The sequence below is a fragment of the Choloepus didactylus genome, chromosome 9 (genome assembly GCF_015220235.1).
Source record: "Choloepus didactylus isolate mChoDid1 chromosome 9, mChoDid1.pri, whole genome shotgun sequence".
NCBI lineage: Eukaryota > Metazoa > Chordata > Mammalia > Pilosa > Megalonychidae > Choloepus > Choloepus didactylus.
The window spans coordinates 46,951,577-46,973,305 of record NC_051315.1 but is presented as its reverse complement, the minus strand read 5'-3'; the positions used below and the strand labels follow the sequence as shown (position 1 = coordinate 46,973,305).

Below are 21,729 nucleotides of genomic sequence, written 5' to 3'. Positions count from 1 at the left end.
AGATAACCAGAGACTGGCCCCCAAGGCAACCTGCTGCAGAGTAGGGGATGGGTGCTGACAGTCTCTATGCAGAGATGGCAACTCACTGTTTTTTTTTGTTTGGTTTTTTTTTTTTTTGAGATTCCAAAGGTTTCCATCCTTTAATTTTTTAAAATATAATTTACAAAATCACAATACTATTTCAATTTCAAATTACGGGGAGATGGTATTCAAATGTTTGGATTTGACAAATTGCTATTACAATACTGGGAAATTTCATGAAAAATTTATTTCAGATAATCAAGTATCTTTTTGTTACATTGGCCAACACATTAATAGTAACTTGTTTAAAAATGCAGTCTTTTGGACTTCAAATTATTACAAAAGGATAATCAAGATTATATAGATATACTTTCTGAATTACTCACATTCATTTCATTTTGAATGCAGAAGGTAAATGTTTATACATTAGAACATTTCACAAGACTGTTTCTCCTTTCGGACCGTAAAAGTCCAAAAACTAAACCAACGCTTTCCTAAATATCTAGCTTTCTCTAGAGTGCATTAATGTAATCCTAAAAGACTACTAGAACTAAATTATCACTTGATAGTAACATTTTCACCACAACACAGCTTTCCTAAGGAGATTAAAAAATTGGGAATTTGTATTTCCCATACTGGACTTAACATAATAGAATCTCATATGTTCTGGCTTTAATAAACCTCAACTCTTTTCCCTGTAGGAACTACCTATTCAGCACAGTGCTACATACAATTATTCCAGTGAGATGCATATTTAAATTCACAGTATGATCAACACAGTAGTGCCATACAAAGCTTTTGTGCAGATACAAATGATAAGAAGGGCCACAGTGGAAAGTGTCAGACACCATGTACACAGTATATTACAGGTGCCACTGAGGTTTAGAGGAGACCACGTTTCAATTCTTTTTTTTAGCAATGGGAAAACAAAAACATTTAGAGAAACATAAGAGTAGAAATACATAATTCCACCATCAATAATGTCATTTTTCAGATACTATTTCCTTAAATGTACAAAAGAGCTTAACTTAGAGAAATTGAACAAGATCAGAATATGAAAGATTTTCCTTGTTTTCTCAAAGAAATGCACTATGATTTGTGCAAGGATCTTTGTTGTTCCTGTATCTATAGGCCAACCAAATGCCCAGGGTCTCCATAAAACTGAAGAAAAGGCCAATGCCGCCAACAAATCTCAAAACCTCTCCTGCATATTCTCCTGTTACCAGAGCACATGGTAAACATGGGTGACCACTTTTAGCACAGCTAGCCAGAAAGGTGTCATTTGGGTTAAAACTTTGGAACCCAAGGCAGTTTAAATTTTTATGGATGTCATTACGAGCACTTGCTGTATTGTTCCACCTAATTTCAACAAGCTGACCCTGTTGCTCCTCCTTCAGGGCTAAACAAGCACAGGATACAGAAAACTAAACAATAAATACAAGTAAGAGAATAATCATATAAAAAAATAGCAACATCTGATGGTGTTTTACAGCTCCAATCAGCCCCACCAATGCAATCAGGAGCAAGAGGATGCCACTACAGTGACCACCGCCAAATACTCCGAGACTGGAAATCACCCTAAGCCAATGCTTCATTCAGCAATGCCAATTAGTAACATGCAGAGCAGGTTGAGGGCACACAGACAGCTCTTGGAACATGCAAAGCCTCTGCAAACCATCTTTGAACCTGTACTTCCTGGCAGCTGCAGGTAAATTCAGCAACTGTGGAGCTCCCCAGGCAGCTTCTCTGTCCTTGCCTTTAGGGCCTGGTCCAGGCAGAGCTGGAGTGTGGATGCCAGGGGAGGCCCCAGCTGACAGCACTGGCTGGGGCTTCAATGCATGGAGTGCCAGAGGCAGTACCACCCGCTCAGGAACATCACTGTTCTTTTTATGTTATGTTTTCTTTTTTAAATTCAGTTTTATTGAGATATATTCACAAACCATACCACCATCCACAATGTATGATCAATTGCTCACAGTACCCTCATATGCTTGTGCATTCATCACAATCAATTTTTGAACTTTTTCATTTACTCCAAAAAAATAAAAATAAAAATAAAAATACAAGTAAAAAAGAATACCCAAAATATCCCATCCCCCATCCCATATTATTCATTTAATTTTTGTCCCCAGTTTTCTACTCATCTGTCCATACCCTATATAAAGGGAGTGTGAGCCACAAGGTTTTCACCATCACACAGTCACACCGTGTAAGCCACATGGTTATAAGATCGTCTTCCAGAGTCAAGGCTACTGGGTTGCAGTTCAACAGTTTCAGGTATTTACTTCTAGCTATTCCAATATACTAAAAACTAAAAAGAGATATTTATATAACATATAAGAATAACCTCCAGAATGACCTCTTGACTCTATTTGAGATCTCTCAGCCACTGAAACTTTATTTTGTTTCATTTCTCTTCCCCCTTTTGGTCAAGAAGGCTTTCTCAGTTCAACAATGCTGGGTCCAGGCTCATTCCCAGGAGTCATGTCCCATGTTTCCAGGGAGATTTACACCCCTGGGAGTCATGTCCCACGTAGTGGGGAGGGCAGTGAGTTTAACAGCCGAGTCATCTTAGAGAGAGAGGCCACATGTGAGCAACAAAAGAGGTTCTCTGGGAGTGACTCTCAGGCACAGTTATGAGTAGGCTTAGCCTCTCTTTTGCAGGAATAAGTTTCATAAAGAAAAGCCCCAAGATTGAGGGCTCAGCCTTCAAAATTGGTAGTCCCCAATGCTTGTGAAAATATCAATAATTCCCAGGTAGGAATGTTTAATATTTCCACATTTTTCCTCAAGGCAGCTTTGCTAATACATTTTTATTCTCTGCCCAAATTACTTTGGGATGTATTGGGGCTTCACACTAACCTGTAGAAACCAACCAGCTCTCACTCCCTATTCAAAGTTCCATGTAATTGTGATGTTTGAATAAACTGGCCATACAAGTTAAATTATATAGTGTGCTACAGAAAATATAGATCTTGCACCAAATAAACATCTCTTCCTTTGGTCTCATACAGAAGTTAAAATTTTAAAAACACCATCAATATTGTCCTTTACCCTTTAGTCTGATTTGCCTTAGTCCTAACCAGATCCACCTCACTCATACTTTTAATTGAAGTCTGAACTACTTTTCAGCATTTTTTTTTTTTTTTTTACAGTTGCTGTAGGGTAATAATGACATTCATAGCTGTCAAACTCTAGCTTTGAGTCTCAGGTATCACACAGATATCCAAAGTTCCAGAGACTGACTAAGTCATACACAAAGAGCTCAGCATATCAGAATTTAGAGATAACCATTACAACTCAGGAATAGATGTGACTGCAGTAAGAACTTACAATCTAGGAACCTTTACAATAAGCCTTCACCTGATAACCTATGCTCTAAGATTTGATTTTCAGAGTTTGCACATTATAGTTAGTCCTTATCAGTGAGGTGTTATAATGTTTGTCTTTTCGTTTCTGGCTTATTTCACTCAAAATGCTGTCCTCAAGGTCCATTCACCTAGTTGCATGCTTAACAACTTCATTCCTTCTTGCAGCCACTCAGTATTCTGTTGTATGCATACACCAGAGTTCACCATTCTGTTCATCAGTCAATGTACTCTTAGTCCATCTCCATCCATTGAAAATGGTGAATACTGCTGCCATAAACACCAGTGTGCAAATGTCCATTTGTATCCCTGCTCTCAGTTCTTCCAAGTATATACCCGACAATGGTGTTGCAGAATCTTATGGCAACCCCATAGTTAGCTTGTTGTGGAACCACCACATTGCCCTCCAGATGGGCTGCACCATTCTACTTCCCTACCAACAGTGAATAGGTAAATCTTTCTCTTCACATTTTCTCCAGCACTTATATCTCTCTATTTGTTCCCTTGCAATATTATATAGATATATTCACATACCATACAATCATCCACAGTATTCAATCAATTGTTCACAGTATCATCAGATAGTTGTGAATTCATCACCACAATCAGCCCTTAAACACATTCATTACTCCAGAAAAAAAATCAAAATAAGAATAATAAAATAAAGGAAAAAATAAAAATAAAATAAAAAGGTCAGATAATACCACCACCACCAAGAATCCTTTAACCCTCTCTTATATCCCCTCTTATAGACATTTAGCTTTGGTATATTGCCACTGTTAAAAATTAATGGAAAAATATTACAATATCACTATTAATATAAACTCCAGTTTGCACTGATTATATTTTCCCTCAATACCTCACTGTTCTCTATCATAGTTTATCTTTCTCTTCCTCCCACTTTTCCCTGGATGCTGTACAGTAATTTTTTGGCCTCTGTAGCCATATAACAGTTGTTTCAGACAGTTTTTGCCTTTTAAATAGTGGTTTTGGTAGAAAGACTAAGTCCTGGAGCTCCCTATTCCACCATCTCCCTGGAATTAAAAAACTGGAGGGAAGTAAGATCTTTGGATGATCCACCTTATCCAGGATGGGACTTAATCCTCTTACTGGAGTCCTTTATAAATGGAATGAATACAGGGATAGGAGAGAAAGCCACAGAAGCAAGAAGCTGAAAGCAACAAAATCCAGAAGAGAAGGGAGAGACCAGAAGATGAATCAGTAATCAAAATCCTCCCAACAAAGAAAGGCCTAGGACCAGATGGCTTCACAGAAGGATTTTAGTTTCTAGAAGAATTAATACCTACCCTGCTCAAAATCTGCCAAAAAATTGAAGAGGAAGGAATACTACTTAATAGATTCTATGAGGCCAATGTCATCCTTATACCAAAGTCAGATAAAGATACCACAAGAAAATTACAGACCAGTATCTCTTATGAATATAGAGGCAAAAATTCTCAATAAAATGCTAGCAAACCCAATTCAAGAGCATATTAAAAGATTGATACACCATGACAAGTGGAATTTATCCCAGTTATGGAAGGGTAGATCAACATAAGAAAATCAGTTGTTATACACCATATTAACAGAATGAAGGGGAAAAGAAACATGATCATCTCGATTGATGCACAAAAAACATTTGAACAAAATCCAGCACTCTTGATAAAAACTGTTAGAAAACTAGGAATAGAAGGAAACTCCCTCAACATGACAAAGGGAATATAAGAAAAAACCCACAGTTAACATTGTACTTAATGATGAAAGAGTGAAAGTTTTCTCTTTAAGATCAGGAGCATGACAAGGATGCCCAATGCCACCACTGTCATTCAATATTTTACTGGAAGTTCTAGCCAAAGTAATAAGGCAGTAAAAATAAATAAAAGTCATTCAAATTAGAAAGGAAGAAGTAAAATTTTCCCTATTTTCATGATCTTATATATAGAAAATCCTGACAAATCACAACAAAGCTCCTAGAGCTAAAAAATGAATTCAGTAAAGTGGTGAGGTACAAGCTCAAACTCTGAAATCAGTAGTGTCTCTGTATACTAGCAATGAACATTTGGAAGAAGAAACCAGGAAAAACATTTCATTTACAATGCAACTAAAGGAATCAAATATCTATGAATAAATCTAAGGCAGGATGTAAGGGACTTGCATACAGAAAACTAAAACATTTTGCTAAAAGAAATTAAACACCTAAATACATGGAAAGACATTCTTGTTCATGGATTGGAAGAATAAATATTGTTAAGATGTCAATTTTACCCAAAGCAATTTACAGATACAACAAAACTGCAATGAAAATTCCAACAAGCTTCTTTGCAGAAATGGAAAATCCAATCTTCAAATTTATGGAAAGGAATGAGTCCCCCAATAGCTAAAGCCATCTTGAAAAGAAGAATGAAATTGGGGGACTCACAGTTCCTGACCTTAAAACATATTACAATGCCACAGTAATCAAAATAACATTATATTGGCAGAAGAACAGACATGTAGACCAATGGAGTCAAATTGAGAGTTCATAGATCAACCTTCACATTTATGGCCAACTAATTTTTGACAAGACAGCAAAGACCACTCCAATAAAAAAAAACAGTCTCCAAAAATGGTGCTGGGAAAACTGGATTTCCATTTCCAAAAGAATGAAGGCTGATCCCCACCTCACATACATAGAAAAATTAAGTGAAAATGGATCAAAGACCTAAATATAAGAAACAGGACTATAAAACTCCTAGAATAAAATGTAGGGAGCATTTTCAAGATCTTGTGGTAGGAACGGTTTCTGAGTCTTTACACTTAAAGCCCAAGCAATGAAAGAAAAAATACATAAATGGGACCTCATCAAAATTAAAAGCTTTTGTGCCTCAAAGTATTTTATCATGAAAGTAAAATGACAACCTAAACAATGAGAGAAAATATTTGGGAACCCAATATCTGATAATAACTTAATATCCAGAACACAATAAGAAACACAAGAAGAAATCCTTCAATGCAACAACAAAAGGACAAACAATCCAATTAAAAAATTGGCTAAAGACTTCAAAGGACATTTCTCCAAAGATGATATACAAATGGCCAAAAAGTACATGAAAAGTTGCTCAACATCATTAATGATTAGGGAAAAGAAATTTTGTAATGGTGTATAAAATACATCCAAGGTAAAGGTTTTCTTAACTTTTCTGGAATAAGTTTGGGGCTAGACAAACAAGATATCTTGATATTAATTACCTACTAGCTATTAATCACTATTTTGCCTTAATTCAAATGCTTAAATAATTCAAATGGCTAAGTACATTGAGGTATGTACTTTATTATGTTATTAGAAATGATTTCCTATCAGAATGCTCAGGTGTGACTATGGTTCGTTAATTGTCTTTTGGTATGGTAGGAGTATATTGGAAGGAATGAAGTTATTTCAGGATATTTGTTTTTCCTGTTGTTTTGTTTTGTTTGGAAATGGTTTTTTTGTTTGTTTGTTTGTTTGATAAATGGAGTGATTTTAAAATGAAAAGGAAAAAAAAAGAAATAATTTTCACCAGAGTAAAGTTTTTTTATCATGTATTAATGTATTAACTCTTTTTGAAATATTGTTGCTGAGAATATTTATTTAGAATTGGATAACTCTAGAATTTAACTTTTCTCTTTTACATGATATTTCTATCATATCCTCTTAATAGCTATCAAAGGAAACAACCCTCAATTAATATTTTAAAAGCTAATGAATTATTTAGACATATCCTTTAGAGACATTTAGACATGCCCTCTCATGTAATTTCCTTCTAATCAGGGAGAGAAGTATTAACATCCAGTGTCTCTATGTTGGTTTGAATTTTCTTTAAATTGTATTTGTTTAAGTAACTTTCTTAAAATAAACATGAAGTTGCATAGAAAGCAATCTGTAAGAATATACAACAAAAAGTTAATGATGGCTATCTGGATGATGGAATTGGGAGGAATTTATGACATGCTTTACAGACTCTGTGCGTGTTATTTTTATAATCAGAATATATTTGTTTATATGCATGCTTATGTGTGTATGTATGCATGTAAAATAAAATAAGAGGTTGTATACAAATATGTTTGGGCACTATCATTGAAATTCTTTATTGTCTTCACCATCATCAATACAAGCTTGAAAGGATTTCCTGTTGAATTTTGCATGCCATTCCAAGGTTCTTGTTTAGCTGCTATGACCAAATGACCCTGAACTGAGGTGACCCCAGGCAACTGCCCTGCTCTAGACTGTTAGATCCAATCTGGAAGCAGCATGTTAATGGTGTGATCAGAGATGGCCCAGTCGGGCTTCATGGTGACTTTTCTGTCCACAATCATTCTCAGGAATGGCATGTGCAAGTATAGGAGATGAACTGTATAGACAAAAAGTAAATAACAGATTAATGATGAAGTTTTATTAATTAATAAATGGAGTAAGTTTCAGCCAAATTGTTTCTCTTCTTTCCTAGTCAGGCCACTTTATATTGACCAGAAAGTACAGGTGACAGAATTTTGGTGTGGAAAGCATCTTTCAGAGTAGTGTTGGCTTCAGGGAGGGCCATGACTGGATTAGTTCTTTGTCCTCTAACCTCTAGGATAAACAATGGAATGGTTCTCAATCTCATGTTCTCCAGATTTTATGTTACTATTCTAGTCCTTTACATACATTTGGAGACATTGCTGGAGACTGCGTGCAATTCTTTGTTGGAGTTAGAGATAGAATTCAGTTTGATGCACTTTGCTCTACATCTGCCTCAAATAACATGGGAAATAATAATCCTTGTAGTCTCCTTTGATAGCTCTAGTTCTCAAAACCATATCCAGTTCAAGAAACAGGGCAAGATGGTGGCATAGGGAGGTGTGGAGTTTAGTGAATAGCCAGGAACAACTAGTAAATAGTCTGGAACAACAGTGGGAAGACATCCATGACTGGACACACACTGTACACCAGCCTGGAATGGGTGGAATGGCTGAGATCTCGGCATAGAACTGTGAGTAAATCTCTGCAAACCAAGGAACTGGTGCCCATCCTCCACCAGCACACCAGGCTGAGCTAAAACACTTCCTTGTGGAAAAAAGAAGCAGGTTACCTGGAGCAAGGCAAAGTAACTCAGCCAAGCTCCAACTGCAGTTTTAATTAACAAATTTGGACTACTGAATACAAGCTACAAGCCCAGATAAACCCAGAGCAAGTGGGGAAGGAACCTGAGGTTCCTCCTGGCAGAGAGGAGGCAGGGCTGACAGAAAAAAAAATACATAAATAATTAAAAACAGAGGCTTTTGGAGACAGCTGAGCTCAGAATGCTGGAAAATGGCTGTGTCCCAAGAAAAGGGACACATAGAACCAGGTACCAACACTGGTCGACCTGTGAAACTGGGAGGCTGGGGACTGGCTCTGAAAAGGGGCTCTCTCCCTTTTTTTCCTTTTCTTTTTCTCTCATTCTAAGTAGCTCATTAGAGAAAGCCTTGGGTATCTTCACTTGTCAGCTCTGACCCAGGCAAGGGTGGAGTTAACAGAGTCAAAGAGACAAAGGAGGAAGTTAAATGCAGAAAATAACTCCCTAAAGGGTCTATCTTCCCTAAGAAAAGAGGGCTGGGGCCCAGCTCAAGTGGATGCCTTCCCTCAGAAAATTCAGACCCCAGGGCCTGAGATGGGGGAAAATAAAACCAGAAACAACTTAAGCTTGGCTTCTGACACCCTTGGCCCCTGGCCAGGACAGGGTGGCTGAGAATTAAAGGGGTTGCACCTCTTTATATAGTGGGGAGCTGTGGGCTGACAGGTACCACCCAGCATGATGTCTAGAAGCCTCACAGAAAAGTCTGACAATCTGCTGGTTCTCACCTACAGGAAACCTGATACTGAATACAGTCTCTTCCTGAGACCTGGACCTGTCTGGTCTTGGAAAATCTGATTGGGGTAATAAAGGAAAACAGATGTTTAGACAACAAAAAATTACAAATCACACTAGGAAAAATGAAGATATGGCCCAGTCAAAGGAACAAACTTACACTTCAACTGAGATACAGGAGTTGAAACAACTAATTAGTAATCAAACAATCTCCTAAATCAATTAAAAAATCAAATCAATGAGTTGAGGGAAGACATGACAAAAGAGATGAAGGATATAAAGAAGACATTGGGTGAACATAAGAAAGAACTTCAAAGTTTGAAAAAATAATTGGCAGAACTTATGGGAATGAAAGGCACAAGAGAAGAGAAGAAAAATGCAATGGAGGGGAGAACCTAAGATGGTGGTTAGGTGAGATAGGGCAAAAAAACACCTCTGTGAAAAATACTAGATAAAAGCCAGAAAGTGACCTAGAACACCAGTTCCAGCGATGCACCAGCCAGACAAAGTCTGCTAAATCCACAGGGACTGTCCATTTGGTGAAACCGGGAGTCTGCATTCTGAAATGAGTGAGTGAGCCAGCTGAAAGTCTGGCAGCTGTGCTGCAGTGTAGGGAAACTGTGGGTTGGCATTTGGAGATGGACTAGTTTTTTTAATAAAAAAAAAAAAAACCCAGGAGCGGCTGCAGTTACAACAGTGAGAATTGTGCAGTGAAGCACAGCAGGAGCAGACTGTGCCAACATCTCAGTATCTGGCGTGGAGGATAACCCACTGCTGAATGTCTCAGGGCCAGGGGGGCAGAGGGGAGCCAAAAGGAGAAAGAAACCACACCCCTTGCAGCCATCTCCCCAGCAGGCTAGGGACGCTCCTGCCTGGGGCCAGAGCTATAGCTCAAAGCCGCGCCAAGGGTCCCAGTGTGATGGGGAGTGTCTCCTGCAGCACCGTGCACATGCCACAATATCAACTGTGGACAGTGGCCTTTAGTGCACCCACAGCTAAATGTCCCAGAGCTGGGAAGGCAGAGATGTGCGAAAAGGTGGAAATTAACATGCCCCATTCAACCATCTTTACAGCAGGCTGGGAATGCCCCTGCATGGTCTGGTGGCCCAGGGCTTCCCTGGAGGGCTGGTGTGCACTTGTGACATGGCACAGCCTTCCCTCAGCAGAGGTCCTGGAAGAGCCTGAGAAGGGGGACCTGCTCAGAAATCCCAGGGACCCTATGCCAATACCAAGGACTTGTGGGTCAGCGGCAGAGACAATCTGTGGCAAGACTGAAATAAAGGCTTAGACTCTTGCAACAGCCTTAAATCTCTGGGAACACCTAGGGGATTTGATTATTAAAGCTCCCCTGCCTCCCAAACCACCCAGGCACATGCCCCACATTCAGGGCGACAGCACCAACAACACACCCAAACTTAGTGCACCAGTTGAACACCACAAGAATCAGACCCCCACACACCACAAAGACAAAGTTGGGGAGAACTGACTTGAGGGGAATAGGTGACTCACGCATGCCATCTGCTGGCTAGTTAGAGAAAGTGTACGCCACCAAGCTGTAGATCTGACAAATTAGAAATTGGTATTTTTTATATCCAGAAAGAACCTAACAAGTAAAGCAAATGCCAAGAGGCCAAAAACAACAGAAAATCTTTAAGCATATGATAAAACCAGATGATATGGAGAACCCAAACCCAAACACCCAAATCAAAAGATCAGAAGAGACACAGTACTTGGCACAATTAATCAAAGAACTAAAGACAAACATGAGAGCATGGCACAGGATATAGCGGACATGAAGAAGAGCATGGCACAGGATATAAAGGACATAAAGAAGACCCTAGAAGAGCATAAAGAAGAAATTGCAAGAGTAAATAAAAAAAAACAGAAGAACTTATGGAAATAAAAGAAACTGTTGGCCAAATTAAAAAGACTCTGGATACTCATAATACAAGATTAGAGGAAGTTGAACAATGACTCAGCATCCTCGCAGACCACAGAATGGAAAATGAAAGAACAAAAGAAAGAATGGGGAAAAAATTTAAAAAATTGAAATGGATCTCAGGGATATGATAGATAATATAAAACGTCCAAATTTAAGACTCATTGGTGTCCCAGAAGGGGAAGAGAAGGGTAAAGGTCTAGAAAGAGTATTCAAAGAAATTGTTGGGGAAAACTTCTCAAACCTTCTACACAATATAAATACACAAAGTATAAATGTCCAGTGAACTCCAAATAGAATAAATCCAAATAAACCCACTTCAAGACATATTCTGATCAGACTGTCAAATACTGAAGAGAAGGAGCAAGTTCTGAAAGCAGCAAGAGAAAAGCAATTCACCGCATACAAAGGAAACAACGTAAGACTAAGTAGTGACTACTCAGCAGCCACCATGGAGGCAAGAAGGCAGTGACATGACATATTTAAAATTCTGAGAGAGAAAAATTTCCAACTAAGGATACTTTATCCAGCAAAGCTCTCCTTCAAATTTGAGGGAGAGCTTAAATTTTTCACAGACAAACAAACGCTGAGAGATTTTGCTAATAAAAGACCTGCCCTACTTGAGATACTAAAGGGAGCCCTACCAACAGAGAAACAAAGAAAGGAGAGAGAGATATAGATAAATTTAACAGACATATATAGAACATTACATCCCAGGTCACCGGGACACACATTCTTCTCTAGTGATCACAGATCCTTCTCCAGAATAGACCATATGCTGGGACATAAAACAAGCCTCAATAAATTAAAAAAAATTGAATTTATTCAAAGCACATTCTCTGACCACAATGGAATACAAATAGAAGTCAATAACCATCAGAGACTTAGAAAATTCACAAACAACTGGAGGGTAAAATGAGGGGGAGATGAGAACATTCCCAGATAATCAAAAGCTGAGGGACTTCATCACCAGTAGATCAGTCCTATAAGAAAAGCTAAAGGGAATTGAGCAGGCTGAAAGGAAGGGACACTAAACAATTGACTGAAACCACATGAAGAAATAAAGATTTCCATTAAAGACCACATGGTAAATATAAATAAAAATACTATTGTATTTTTTATTTGCAACTCATGAACTAGAGGACAGAACATCTGAAATCCTACACACAAAAGAACAGATAGGGAAATGAATGGAAAAATATGAGCAGCATCTCAGAGAATGACAACATGAAGTTCATAAATATATGTGCCATGGGTGTCCCAGAAGGAGAAAAGAAGGGAAAAGGGGAAGAAACAATAATGGAGGAAATAATCACTGAAAATCTCCCATCTCCTACGAAAGACATAAAATTACAGATCCAAGAAGTGCAGCGTACCTGAAACAGAATAGATCTGAATAGACCTATGCCAACACACTTAATAATCAGATTATCAAATGCCAAAGACAAAGAGAGAATTCTGAAAGCAGCAAGAGAAAAGCAATCCATCAAGCATCCATCAAGGAAGCTTGATAAGACTATGTGTGGATTTCTCAGTAGAAACCATGCAGGCGAGAAGGAAGTGGTATGATATATTTAATATACTGAAAGAGAAAAACTGCCAACCAAGAATTCTATACCTGGCAAAACTGTCCTTCAAAAATGAGGGAGACTTTAAAATATTTTCAGACAAACAGACACTGAGAGAGTTTGTGAACCAGATACCTGCTCTACAGGAAATACTAAAGAGAGCACTACAGGCAGATCGGAAAAGACAGGAGTGAGAGGTTTGGAAGGTTGCTACTGCAACTCTGTAGCCTTTATTCTTGAAGATGATTGTATAACAGTGTAGCTTACACTGTGTGAACATGTGATTGTGACAGCTTTGTGGCTCCCACTCCCTTTATCCAGTGTATGGACAGATGAATAGAAGAATGAGGACAAAAACTAAATGAATAATAGGGAAGGATGGGGGATATGGGATGCTTTGGATATCCTTTTTTACCTTAATTTTTACTCTTATTCTTTTTTGTGTGTGGTAATGAAAATGTTCAAAAATTGATTGTGGTGGTGAATGCACAACTATATAATGTTAGTGTGAACAATTGACTGTACACCATGGATGACTGTATGGTATGTGAACATATCTAAATAAAATTGAATTAAAAAAAAAAACCATAGCCAGTTCATTACCAAGTCCTCCCAATTCTCACACCAAAGAGCATCTCTAAGATCATTTTCTCCATCTTCCCCACCAGCACCTTGATCCAAGCTCTTGAGTGAGGTGTCTCACCAGGACCACTGTAAAAGCTCCAAACCCATCTCCACGGTTACTCACTCCAGTCATTTTACCATGTAGAACTAGAGTGACCTTTACAAAGCAGAAGTTTGACCAATTTTCCCTCCTATTTATTACTATAATTTTTAAGAAGTCAGGTTAATTGAAGTATAGTTTAAATACAGTAAAATTGGCCCCTTGAAGACAATTTCATGAATTTTAACAAATGTACACTATTTTATAATTCCCATAATAATCAAGATATAGAATAATTCCATCACCCAAAAATGTTTTCTGGAGCTCCTTTATAGGCAAACCTTTCTCCACCTCTGGCCACTGACCACTAATCTGTTTTCTGTCCCTAAGTTTTTACCTTTTCCAGAATGTCACATAAATGGAAGCATACAGCCTTTTGAGTTCATTTTTCTTCACTTAGCATAATGTATTTGAGTTTTTTTTCATGTTGTTACATGTATCAGTAGTTCACATTTTTAATGGCTGAGTAATATTCCAGTAATAAAACTTTTTATCTTTTCACTGGTTGGTAGACAGGTGGATTGTTTCCAGTTTTTGGTAATTACAAATAAAGCTACTATAAACATTTGTGCACAGTTTATGTGTGTGTGTGTGTGTGTGTGTGTGTGAACATATGTTTTCATTTCTCTTGTTTATATACCTAGCAGTGGAAGTGCTGGGTCATATGGTAAATGTATGTTTAACTTTATTAGAAACTGATGTTCTCTTTTAGAAAGCAGCTGTACCATTCTGCATTCCCACCACATTGTATAAAGAGCCCAGTTATTCTGCATCTTCCTTGGAATTTGGTATTGTCTGTTTTTTTGAGACATTTTGTATTAAATGCATATTTTAAAATTTAATTTGCATTTCCCTAATGACTAATGATGTTGAGTATCTTTTCATGTGCTTATTTGCAATCTATAGCTTTTCTTTGGTGAAGCATCCAAATTTTTTGGAAATTAGAAAAAATTAAATTTTTTATTATTGAGTTGTATTATTTAATTTTTATTAAAAATTCTGATTAGGTAACATAGTTACATGATCCAGAAACCAAAATGATTTAAAAAGGCATCCAGTAAAAAGTGTCCATCTCTGTCCATCAATTCCTGTCTGTTGTGCCCCCATTAGAGAGCACTTTCATTAATTTCTTATGTTTCCTTCCAGAACTTTTTTATGCAAATAAAACATATTCCTATCTCCCCTCCATTTTTACAACAAGGGTAACATATTATATACACTGTGCTGCACCAGTATATCCTGGAGAATATCCTCAAATATATTACAGTTACCTAGTATTCTCTTGTGGAATGAGGTGCAGCTTATTTAACCAGTCCCCTTTTGATGGACTGGCTGTTTCCAATAATTTCTTCACCAGCAATGCTACACTGAATAATCTGTATACAGATTCTTTGGGAGGTATGTAGGTAAACCATAGGATTTATTTCTAGAAGTGATTTCAAATTACTAATTCTTAAAGCACGGCCTTTGTTAACTTATATGTAAACTTCCTGTTCATTTCAACTCAGCCCAAGGCCTTGTGTAAACCCTATTTATAAAAAAGAACATTGGTGGGGGTCGTGTGTGTAGGTGGTGGGACATGAGGAGGCTACAAATCAGGAGCTGCTCATAATTCAGGCTTCCCCTGCCAGGAATGGTCAACCAGGAGGGCAGTGAGGCGCCACGGAGCCTCACAAAGTTCCCTTCTGACTGTGACATCCTTAACCCCTCTCCAGACCCTTCTGTTTCTGTTTTCCTTCTATTTATTTTACAGTGGATGTCATGCTCATATCCATGCCTTCTGCTTCTGATCTTTATCTGACTGAAGAACAAGTTTTCTGATCTGTGTTTCAATCTCACCAGCAATTTATAGTTTGCTCTCGATAAGCTTTTCTTTTGATCATCATTCACCCTCTATTAATTTGTTCAAGGGAAGAACAAAATCTCAGGAGGAGATTAGCAAAGGGAAAGAAAATATTTAGCTTTATCAAATGAAGTGCTATTGAATTTGATCATTCACTTCTCACTCAAGGGGAAATTTAGATACAGCTACAGCTTTGATACTTAAAAGTCTTGTTGATTGGCTCAGTTAAGTTATTCGCGTCTTAAGGGACTACACAGACTTTAAATACGGATTATTCTTTTAAATCCTATTCATATGCTATAAATTGAAGTTGAAGGCAAAATGTAATTACCAACAAGACTGCCTTCTGCTCAGTCCTAAATTTAACTCACATCTTCCCTTTAGGATTAAAGGGACTTTGTAGTTTTGACTTTCAAACATGCATGCAGGTATTGGGGTGCTAACTGGTGAGCTGGGCTATTAAGAAGACGTAATTGGAAAACTGAAGTCAGACAAGCTCTGTTTAGGCACTTGCCAATGGCTAACCTCTCCTGCACAAGTTATTTTCAGAAGAAAACGCTGCAAATACAAGACCATAATATTTTTCTTTCCACTTTGTTTATTTAAAGAGACATGGGAACCATCACGAAGAAGATTCATAGTTCCCAAATGTAAACCTTGGACATCTGTTTGTTTGAGTTAATGAAGATGTGGTTTTGGCGACTCCTCTTCCCTGGCCATCACCTCTGCCCTGGGAAAATGGCAGGCCCTGAAATTTATAGGAATTCTGACCTAAGGGGTCAAGATGTGCACAGGAAGGGAGAAGGTGGGTAGCAGGAGATCAAGCCCTGATGGAGAACATTTCCCAAGAAGATAAAATAAATCACCTGCAGCTTCAGTTTCCACAACACTGTCTGTTAAACAACACCCCTTCTGTTATGGCCTCAAGCATTAAGGTGACTTTCCTTCCTTTCCAAGTCTAAAAGCTGATAATTTGTTGTTTTACACTTGGAAAAAATCTTCAAAGCAAATGGAAAATCCCTAATCTTAAAAAACTGTGGATGCAAGCCACACATACATAATCTAAACAACATTTTAGGGGAAAAATTATCACATCTAGCTGAAATTTACTGAAAATTTTTCTTTTGAAAAAACAGTTTTGCCAGTTCTATTAAGCTTAACAGGGGGCAAGGCTGAAGGCTGAAAGAAGCCTTAGAGTAAGTCATGAAAGCTCTGGATTAAAATATATTTTTAAATGGGCTCATTGAGAAATTTCTCAAATGCGAGTCACACTGGAAAATGAATGCTTCATCAAATTATCCCGAGACAAAGAAGAGACTCCATTCCTACCAGAACAAATGCAGCCTGCTTTGTTTGGGGGACAATCACTCTTACAGCCAGTTTGGAAATGTCACTTTTAAGTCAATGAGAGTTTGTTCAAAATAAGAGGGGGGGTTGCAAGACCCTTTATATTCACTAGGATGTGATGTTTTGCCTCTGAATGGTTTCTACAGTGCATGAAAATTTCTTTTTTGGGGGGTCTCTTTAATGTCTTGAACTGTTTTCAGGTTTTACAAAGTGCTTCAGTTTTTACATTTAAAGGGCAGACATGATCACACTGGAATACAGCCATTCGGCTATCTAAGTTCCGAGTTTCTGGACAAGTCTTTTCAACTCTACTTGGTTGAAATGGATGACTAGGAAAACAGATTCTTTTGTTCCATGTGGGGAAGTTGTCTTCGAGAAGGGGATCCAGGGCTTACACTCATTCATCTCAGCCTTTTTCTCATCTTTGGGTAGTGTCACCCACTGGGGCTCTGTCCATACAGGGTCGATTCGAGCGGTGACGGCATCCAGTGGGAATAGGAAATTCAGAGGTGAGATTGAGCAAAGCTGACTGGAAGTCAATCCTTTGCCAAAAATTGGCCAAATGGGTTGGCAGCTGTGGGGATTTATAGGTCAGGCAAATGCAGCTTGGCCTTCTCCGCTCATTGTGGTGTTGAATAAAATAAAATGGCCTCTTGCATTGGATGTTGTTGGGATGGACCCATTTCGCAGAAAGGGGTTTTCCGGAAGACAAAAACAATTGAACTGCAGGGGCTTTCAGAGAAAAGGGAACAATGGGCAACCTTTCAGAACTTTAGATAAGCAACACCTGGGGATAAACCTGTTTGCACCAGTATAGTAGAGCTTATCAGAAGGGACAAGTATACCATCCTAATAGAGGTATATCTGCTCCCCCATTTTGGTAAAAAAACCATATATAAAATTGGAAACTTCACATCAGCCAATGAGAACATTTCCTCCCTTGTTCTGCATTTGCCCTACATAAGTGCCATCCGTTCCACCCACCTGGGGAGCTCCCTGGTAACTTCTGAAGGGGATCCTGCCCAATTCATGAATGGCTCAATAAAGCTGTGAGATCCTAAATTGCTTGAAAAGTTTTTCTTTTAACAATGGCAAACGCCTAATTCCCCAAAACTTTTGGTAAGTTTGTTGCTGGATTGGGTTACCCAAATCTGGCAACAGGTTCATGAAATCAATTCGTTTTGTTGTCAACATTTTAAAAATGTTTTTTTTTTGATTACTAAAAGAGACTATATGTTGAGAGACACTCCAACTCTTCAGGCAGATTTAATAAAATACAGATAACATAAAATGTCAGATGGTTTTACATCTTATTGCAATGAGTATGATTAAAATTTTTATTGTAGTTTCATATATAGGATGATTTTTTAAAAGATAAATTCTCCACGGAGACGGAGGACATAAACCTGGCTGTCAATGCTGAACCATTCCACACCACGACAAGCTGCAGGTGGGCAGAGGCCAGCTTTAGAGGGGACACTTGCTTTAGGTCTGTAAAAGTCTACTCAGAAATAAACAAACCTGATGCCTCGTGCACAATCTTAAAGTGGAAACTCTAATTTTTTCAGTGATCCAACTAAAAGATCTACTTTTGGGAAAAATACCAAACTTTTGAGGGTGTAAATTGTACACTTTGCCCATTGATATTGATCAATTCTCCACTTAATTGGCACAACATTCCATTTCAGCTTTCAGGTAGAAGCAAAGCTTTCGAACACTGATGGGCAGTCTGAGAAATAAGAGCCGGTTTAACTTGGAGGAGAATTACTAGAAAATGGACTCCATGTAGCTATTTCTCAAATATGCCTTAAGGTAAACAATAAATGGTACACATAACTGTGCCATATTTCTCATAAGAAGTCTAATAATATTAATATCACTGGGAATTATAAATCAAGTCTAATAATATTAATATCACTAGTAATTATACAAATAATATTTAAAATAATACTAAAAACAAGCATACATTATAGTCTATTATGTGCCTGGCACTGTGTTGAGTGTTCATGTGCAGTTAATCAAGCTGTAACATGAGGTTATTATTAGCCTTATTTTACACATGAGGAAACTGAGCTAAGAAAAGTAACTTGCCTAAAGTCAGAAGCTATTTCTCTTGGTGGAGCCAGTATTTGAATCCAGGTAGGGTAACTCCAGAGCCAAAGTGCTTAACTTTTAAGGAGCTAACACTTACACAGCTTGCTCACTATGTACTAGGTAGGCACTGTTTTAATTGCATAGTTGTAGATACTATTATCATCATCATTTTACAGGCAAGGAAACAGGGAGATTAAAAACTTTCCCAAGGTCACACTGCTATTGAGGAGTAGAGATGAGATTTAAATCCAGTCACTCTGAACCTAGACTCCGACCGTTTCATGTCCTACATTGTGTAACTGGTTAAAATATATACATTTCTCATGGGATTTAGTGAAGTTATTTTAATTTTTTTATTTTCTTATTTTTTTATGCAGCCTGAATTATTTGCCTAAAATGGCCATTGTAATGAAGTGGCTGTTTATCACTGCTTAGATCTTGTCCACCAATATGTGGTAGCCTAAGGGGTAGTCGGGCATTTGCTGGGTCTCTACTACCCTCTAGTGGTCAATGGAAAATTCTGACAGAATGGTTATTTCATGGCCAAAAAATAGCAGAATGCTGTAGATTACAAGGACTCTATCAAGAACCTGAATATGTTAGTATTTGCACTTCTCTTATCTGCTGACTGAGAAAAATACATAAAAATCTCTGCAATATCTCCATAGTCCTCTCTCCAACCTCTACCCTCATCTCAACCCACAGCTTGGTAATGTCTGTTACAATACAAGCTGAAATAATGGGTGTCTTGAAGGACATCAGTGGGTTGACCTTACCCTAAAAAAATTTAGTGTTCAAAATAAGAATTAAAGTGTAATCCAATATAGGTTTAAGACTTAATTAAATAATAATTCTTTCATTACACATAATTTAATGAGCACTTAGTAGGCATTGCTCGAGGCATTGAGTATAGACAAGACTAAACAAGAGGTTAAAACAAGACAATATTGAAAAATATTATGAGTCAACTGCCTCCATTAAGACTAGAGCAAGTCAACATAAGTCCAGGTATAACACAGGAGATTAAAGAAATACTAGATGAATAAACACCATTTTCAAATCAATCTACAAGCTACATCTACCCTCACACAATCACCCATCCTCCCTCCATTTTCTTCCCTGCTACTTTACTTTGCTGCATCAGAGGAGAATTCAAATACTGAACAGCATCTCCCAGTTTTAGATGCTGGGATCCCGAGGAAACTCCTAACCAGCCACTCTCCTGGACACTTGGGTACTAAAGGAATTCAGGTGAGCTGTTTATTATTTTCATAGCTGGAGTAACTGGAATAGGAAAAAGAAAGGCAAAATTCTTGATAGTGGCAGGGGGAAGGGTACATGTGTTTTTAAGCCCGGAATGTATTTTTAAATTGTGGCAAAATACATATAACATACAATTTGCCATTTTAACCACTTTTAAGCATACAATTCTGTGGCATTAATTACATTCACAATATTGTACAGCTGTCATCACCATTTATTTCTAAAATTTTCATCTCAATATGTATTTTAAAGAGATGATTTATACCTCAGAGTTTTTTTTTTAATGATATAGATATTTTTGACAGTTACAGTTTAAGGGCAGAGGAACAGATTTTGTGATCTAAAATTTTAAAGAGGAAAGGTCCTAAACAGTTCCGTTTCTTCATTTTATATATGAGGAAACTGAGATCCAGCTCAAAATGTAGAGTCAATGTATCAGATAGAAATCTTTTGATTGTAAGTGACAGAAACCCACCTCACACTGGCTCAGATGGGAAGGGCAGTTGGAAAGTCCATGGGTAGGTCAAGCTTTGGCACTGCTTGTTTCAGTAGCTTGACTGTACAATCAGGACACAGCCTGGGGTTACTAGGGCTTTGGGGAAAGATGGGCTGTGCCCCGCCCTCAGGGGATCATGGAGTGGAGAGACGACAGCAGCTAGGAAGATGAGATACCCCATGTGAGTCAGAAACCAACTTGGGAGCCAGAATGTGAAGCAAGAGACTCTGGAGACTAGAAATCCCTCTAGAGGGAAATTTGTGAATCACCCGAGTTCCCACAGGATATTGATCTAAGTCTCAAGTCACTAAAAAGAAGAAAATATTAAAGTTGGAACATCCTATAAGGCTGAAGGACATGGGCACAAATAAGGTAAGGCTACTTCAGGATTGTTTAATTCAGTGGCCCAAGGACATCACTGAGGATTCAAGTTCTTTCCACCTTTCTGCTCTGCCACCTTCAGTGTGTTGACTTTGTCCTCAGGCTAGCTCCTATAAGCGTGGACAGACTGAGCTACTGAGGTTCCACCCATCATGAGCAGACATGACAACTTCCAACTGAATAACTGAATACCTTTTTCTCTGCTTCTCTTCTTAAGAGTGAAGAAATCTTTCCTGGAAGCCCCACAGCAGATTTCCCTCTCAAACCTCATTGACTAGAAGTTCAACGAATGCCCATGCCCAAATCAGTCACAGACTAGGGGAATTGGGTTACCATGAAATCCTAATCAGTACATCCTCCTGAAGTGGGGATATGGTCATCTTCCTTGAGAGATGGAGACCTAAAGAAAACTGGGGTTCTTTTTATAAGGAAGATGTACTGCTACAGGAACGCATCACAATCTTACCTAAGGCTCCTTGACTCTCAATCTGTCTGTCGCTGGAAGACCTTAGGAAGCAGGTGTGCCAAAGGCAGGTGGAGGGTGCAGTCTACCCCAGTGAGGGCAATAAGGGGTGTCTAAAGGGAATTTTAAAACAATAATAAAGCCAACCAAAAGATGACTTACTTTTTATTATCACCATCAGCGGCAATTCTAAACAATGTTAGCGATAAAATAATTCTTCCTGAAAACAAATTTTTTGGTCTGAGTACTAAACAGCTGCTGTAGTTTTTGTCCAGTTTTACTAACATACATTTAAGTTTCCAATTAATACATTTTTGTTACTTATCCTTTCATAAACATTGTGTTTTTCATCATGGAAGTTAATTTGGAGAACTTCCAT

At 38.1% G+C, this 21,729-nt stretch overlaps 1 pseudogene; it reads right to left on the bottom strand.

Moving 5' to 3' along the window:
• Positions 1-1,097: 1,097 nt before the first annotated feature.
• On the bottom strand, positions 1,098-1,699 carry LOC119544987 (annotated as a pseudogene).
• Between the last annotated feature and the right edge of the window lie 20,030 nt (positions 1,700-21,729).